Genomic DNA, 5,785 nt, shown 5'->3' on the forward strand with positions numbered 1-5,785 from the left:
GTACTCATTTAGAATCTCACCCATTTTCTCTGACTCCACGCATAACTTTCCTCCTTTGTCCTTCAGTGGGCCAATCCTTTCTCTAGTTACCCTCTTGCTCCTTTATATATGAATAGAAGGCTTTGGGATTTTCCTTAACCCTGTTTGCCAAAGATATTTCATGACCCCTTTTAGCCCTCTTAATTCCTCGTTTCAGATTGGTCCTACATTCCCAATATTCTTTCAAAGCTTTGTCTTTCTTCAGCCGCCTAGACCTTATGTATGCTTCCTTTTTCCTCTTAGCTAGTCTCACAATTTCACCTGTCATCCATGGTTCCCTAATCTTGCCATTTCTATCCCTCATTTTCACAGGAACATGTCTCTCCTGCACGCTAATCAACCTCTCTTTAAAAGCCTCCCACATATCATATCTTTAAACAGCTGCTCCCAATCTACATTCCCCAGCTCCTGCCGAATTTTGGTATAGTTGGCCTTCCCCCAATTTAGCACTCTTCCTTTAGGACCACTCTCGTCTTTGTCCATGAGTATTTTAAAGCTTACGGAATTGTGATCACTATTCCCAAAGTAGTCCCCTACTGAATCTTCAACCACCTGGCCGGGCTCATTCCCTAACACCAGGTCCAGTATGGCCCCTTCCCGAGTTGGACTATTTACATACTGCTCCAGAAAACCCTCTTGGATGCTCCTTAAAAGTTCTGCTCCATCTAGACCTCTAACACTAAGTGAATCCCAGTCAATGTTGGGAAAATTAAAATCTCCTATCACCACCACCCTGTTGCTCCTACATCTTTCCATAATCTGTTTACATATTTGTACCTCTATCTCACGTTTCAGGTCAGTGACCCTTCTTCAGAATATTAATTTTCATATGAAATGGGAAATGCAACAAAACTCAAGGCTCAAAGACAATAATTCCCCAGAAAATAATCAAAGCAGTTGATTGTGGTGGCTGAGTGGTTAAGGCATTGGATTTGAAATCCAATGGGGTTTCCCCGTGCAGGTTTGAATCCTGCTCACAGAGAGTCTGTATCAGTTTTCTTGAATCGCCTGCCTGGGAAGATCACTAACTTGTATATCAATCAAAACAGTCTTTGCTGTAATCTATTGAAGTGATTGATGCAAAGGTCATCTTGCCAATTGGAGATGTTCAAATTTATCGATATCAATTAGATGTTGTGGATTTGTTAGAAACTGAATGGGTGAGAAATAATCACAGAAAACAGCCAGAAAAAAAGTGTTTTACTGAAGCTCCTTGCAATGTTTTGAAGGAAATTGAACTTTCAGTGAAGGAGTGGGAACGCGGTTTGGTTTCACTAATTTGAACCAGATTTTTCTGTGTAAAATGACCGCGGCAGAACTCGAATCTTCACACAATCAGAGCAATTTCGTGCTGTAAGTGAAGAAATGGGAAAAGCAACTAACCTGAAGGAGCAAGGCCGACCTTCACTGGTGGTCGAGTGATGACGATTCAATGCACTTGCTGCCATGACCTGTGTTCGATTCCTAATGAGCAAGTAATAAGTTCTTGTGGCTATGGCAGTTGTCACAAACATGACTTGTTAAAGGAAAGCAGTAAATGCTTAACACCTATGATGGTAACTGTGGAGAGAAACACACAATTTTAGTTCCAAGTCAATGATTATTCGTCAGAGCCGCATAAGTTAGAGATATAACAGGACGATAGCAATTACAGCGAGTGAAAGAAACCACGTAAAGGGCTGTGAAAAGTTACAGCACAGAGTGATATACTGATTAAAGGGATGATGGTGGAAGGAAAATGTGGGTCTTAGCTTTTCCTGCCTGGCACAAATATCACTATTGATCAACCAATCGCAACTACTCTGTCAAATAATTATGGAGGGTCGAATGGCCTCCTTCTGTGCTGTACCTTTCCAGAATTGTATGTTCCACAACACCACTGCTGCTGCCTCTCAGTCATTCTGCCATCTTACAACCCATCACAGTAAAACACACTCTTACCTTGTTTCCTGGTCTTTTGACCTCATAACACTGAGGATGTTCAGTGAGAGGTTTTCTTGTCATTTTTATCACCAGCTTTGGAAGCAGACCTGCTGAATGACATTTTAAATGGTGCCAACCCTTCACTGCAGCTCAGCTCATCAAAACATTCACTGTTATCATCGGCCTGTTAGACATCTTCCTGAGTTGCATCTGCTGAACAACATTAGCTTCTCGCAGCTCCGCCTTCTTCACATTGAACGCCAGTGAGAAATTATGCACAGTTTGAAATCTAAGCAGCGGGTAAAAGATTGGAAGGAGAGTGTGACTGGGGATAATTGCTAATGGGAACAACTCTTACACATTCCAGTATTCAGTATCTGGAAGAAGCAGGAAGATGAGATCACAGTGCTTATTTATCCTGTTATCTGCAAAATCCATCGCTTCTCAATGTCTTCCATCTTTCATTCTCATTCCTGGCTTTCCAGGGAAAGCTGGGTTTCATGAATCCAGTGTGTTCACATGAAGCAGCTAATTTACCTGGGAGTTGGAGAAGCAGAGAGAGCTGGAGAAAAAGCAATGATAGAAGCCCAAGGAGATCCCACATGAAACTGGCAGAATTTGATGTGTGTCAGTTGTTTCTATTGATGTATGACGGCAATGTGTTGCTGTGTATATTTCACAGGAGTCGCATTGATTAGGTTGGTGCATCTTGGAAATTGAAACTTGTACATCTTCAGCTTTGTGCTCATGTCAACACACTTAGTGCTGTCATTGCCTGGACAAGTCTTTTGTGTTCTAGTTAAACATTTGTTTTTTTTTAAATTATAAACTAAACTGTGGCAAAAGTGGCCTGAAGTGAAGAAATATAAAAGACAGCGTGGACCAGTTAACTTGCAGTGAAATCTGGTAGATTCCCTGGTGCTCTAGTGGTGAGAATTCGGTGCTTTCGCCATCACAGACCTGGTTACATTCCCAATCAGGGAATGAAATTTTATTAAATAAAAGCAAAATACTGCGGATGCTGAAAATCTGAAATAAAAACAGAAAGTGCTGGAAATACTCAGCAGGTCTGGCAGCATCTGCAGAGAGAGAAACAGAGTTTCAGCTCAGTGACCTTTCATCAGAACTTTCTTGCTGCTGTTTGAACTGTTGCAAACAAAATACATTCCTTGCTGAATAAAAGCAAATAAAACTCAGCAGGTCTGGCAGCATCTGTGGAGGGTCGATGAGGCTGGCGGGCTTTATTTAGTCAACATAGATTTTATCAAGGCTTTTAACAAGGTCCAACATGGAAGACTTGTTACCAAATTAAAAGCTTATGTGATATTGGGGATCTGGCAAGTTGGATCCAACATAAGCTCAGTGGCAGGAAGCAAAGGGTAATAGCTGAAGGATGTATTTGTGACTGTTAAGCTGTCCCCTGTTGGATTCCGACATCTGGGGGAGCCTAAATTTGGGAATCCCATCCTGTATCTTTTTTGTACTGAGCCCTCTTAGCTCCTCCTTGAATGCCTCCCACTGTTCTGACACTGATTTACCTTCAAGTAACTGTTTCCTGTCCACTTTTACTGAATCAAATCTCTGATTAGTAAAAGTAACATTCTCACAATTTAAAATGTTCATTCTTGGTCTCTCTTTATCCTTTTCTAACTATGCTAAATCTAACTGAATTATGATCACTGCCACTAAAATACCCTCCCACTGATACCCCTTCCACCTGCTTAGGTTATAACCGAAAACTACGTCCAGAACTGCCCCTTCTCTTGTTAGGTTTGTTGAGCAATGGCAAAAAATTGTCCTGAATTTTGCTCCATCTATACTTTATACACTTCAGAATTATACATAAATATGGAATCTTAATTTCCACATTTATAAACACTAAATTGTTTAGTGAGGCAGTGTTACTGAGCAGCACAAAAGAAAATTGGTATTAAATTAAAATTACAATTATCTATCGTTGTTTAGTGTGAGGGCACTTAGTGATGAAATGGTCTCTGCTCAAGACAATTCTCAAAGAGAACATCCCCTCTTGCATTATTTAACTCGGCTAATATTCCCTGTTGTATTTTCAGATAAAGCTGCACCATAAAACATTTTGATGTCTTGAAAATGTGCAACCTCCCCATGTAGCAACTGAACCCTCATTCCCCAAGTGATCGGTAGGGATACTCACCACTGAACTAATAAGAAAAAAAAAACTACAACCCACACTTGTACACTTCATACCGAAGCATCAGGACAAGTATCACACTGTTACCAGACCTGGGTTCATCCAGCAGCCCCAGAGGAAGGATCTTTATTCCAGACAGTCACTGAGGAGAGAGGAACAAAGAGAGAAAAGGAGAAAGAGAACGACAGAGAGATCAATAGAGTCTGGAGTAGATGCTGAAAGGAACAGATTCACAATTCTGTATTTTACTTCATTGAGATTGACAGACAGAAAGCAAGAAAAGACACAAAGATGTACATTTAAACAGCGCCTTTCACATCATCAGGATCTCGCAAAGCACTTTACAGTCAATAAAGTACTTTTGAAGTGTGGTTTCTTCTGTAATCTCATGACAGAGAAAGACAGAGAGTTCGACAAAAATACTGATTCAGCAGATGCCAAAATATGATCTTAAGAATTACATCTCAATATGGAAACTTTATTTCCAGGTCTGTAAAAATCTTATTGTTTGTTTGATTCCGGTTCAGCAAATGTAAACCTGAAGCAGAGTGAATAAATTCGCCTCTAATCCCTGATGAAATAGGGACAAAGCTTCCCAAATTGTATCAGGTTATCTTACTGCCTTCTCTATTCTCGAGGTTTTCCTGTTTGCTTTAACCTCTCCGTTCTAGTAAAAGTTGTGAGTGAACATTTATTTTCCTGTTCACTGTGAGACCTGGCAGCAGTGGAAACAATTCCTAATGTCCGAGCTATTTCAAATTGTTCTTTTTATTTATTAATTCATTCTCTCGATGCATTCATTACCTAACCACTCGACTATAACTACTCATTCTCTATCTGTTTAAATGTTGCTCAGTTAAAATTTCAATCATCCTCTGCTTTGTAACACATGGGCACTTAGCAGCTGAACAGTCTCCACTCGAGAAAATGCAGAAAGAGACAATCTCGTCTTGTATTATTTTTACCCTGCTATTTTCCTCTGTAACATGTTAAAATAACTCTATACAACTAAAATAAATCAAGTTTGTGAAGGTAAAAATCCAGTCACCTCCTCGGGGAATTGAACCATATTGACACACACAGAGCGAAATACACAGATATGTACACCGAGAGTGAGGGAGGCCGAAAGAGAGACAGACAGCCGGAAAGAAAGAGTATCTCCAATTTGGCAGATTTTTGTTCCATTTCTAAAGGTAAATTTTGAAATGCAAATGAGAAAATCCTGGAGGGATTGAAAGGTGCAGGATTTTATTACCTGTAATTGATGATTGGTTCTGCAGGGACCTGGTTAAACTTTGAAATAATCAGAAAGGTAGGCAGCAGGACATGAGCACTCACACAGAATTCACAACAGATTGTCAAGTTTATCATCTTAACCACTCGGTCACAACTACATGCATTAAAGCATTATACCTGGTAAATGGAGTGCGGTCATAAAGGCAACAGCAAAGTTAAAAATAAACTCGCCCAAATTGGGATGAAGTTTAGTAGAAAAGCAATAATACAGTTGTTGCTGAAAATCTGAAATAAAAGCAGAAAGTGATGGAAATACTCAGCAGGTTCACCAGCATCTGTGGAGTGAGAAACAGAGTTAATGTTTCAGGTCAGTGATCTTTCAGCAGATCTCGATGTCACCTCTTCTTCTGCCAATCT

General features: G+C 40.1%; 1 non-coding gene across 1 annotated transcript; it reads left to right on the top strand.

Moving 5' to 3' along the window:
• The first annotated feature begins 939 nt into the window (after positions 1 to 939).
• On the top strand, positions 940 to 1,021 carry trnas-uga (transfer RNA serine (anticodon UGA)). The gene has a single exon. It is a non-coding gene; the product is annotated as a tRNA-Ser (tRNA).
• Positions 1,022 to 5,785: the final 4,764 nt, after the last annotated feature.

This window comes from Heterodontus francisci, chromosome 34 (genome assembly GCF_036365525.1).
Source record: "Heterodontus francisci isolate sHetFra1 chromosome 34, sHetFra1.hap1, whole genome shotgun sequence".
In the NCBI taxonomy this organism is placed as follows: domain Eukaryota; kingdom Metazoa; phylum Chordata; class Chondrichthyes; order Heterodontiformes; family Heterodontidae; genus Heterodontus; species Heterodontus francisci.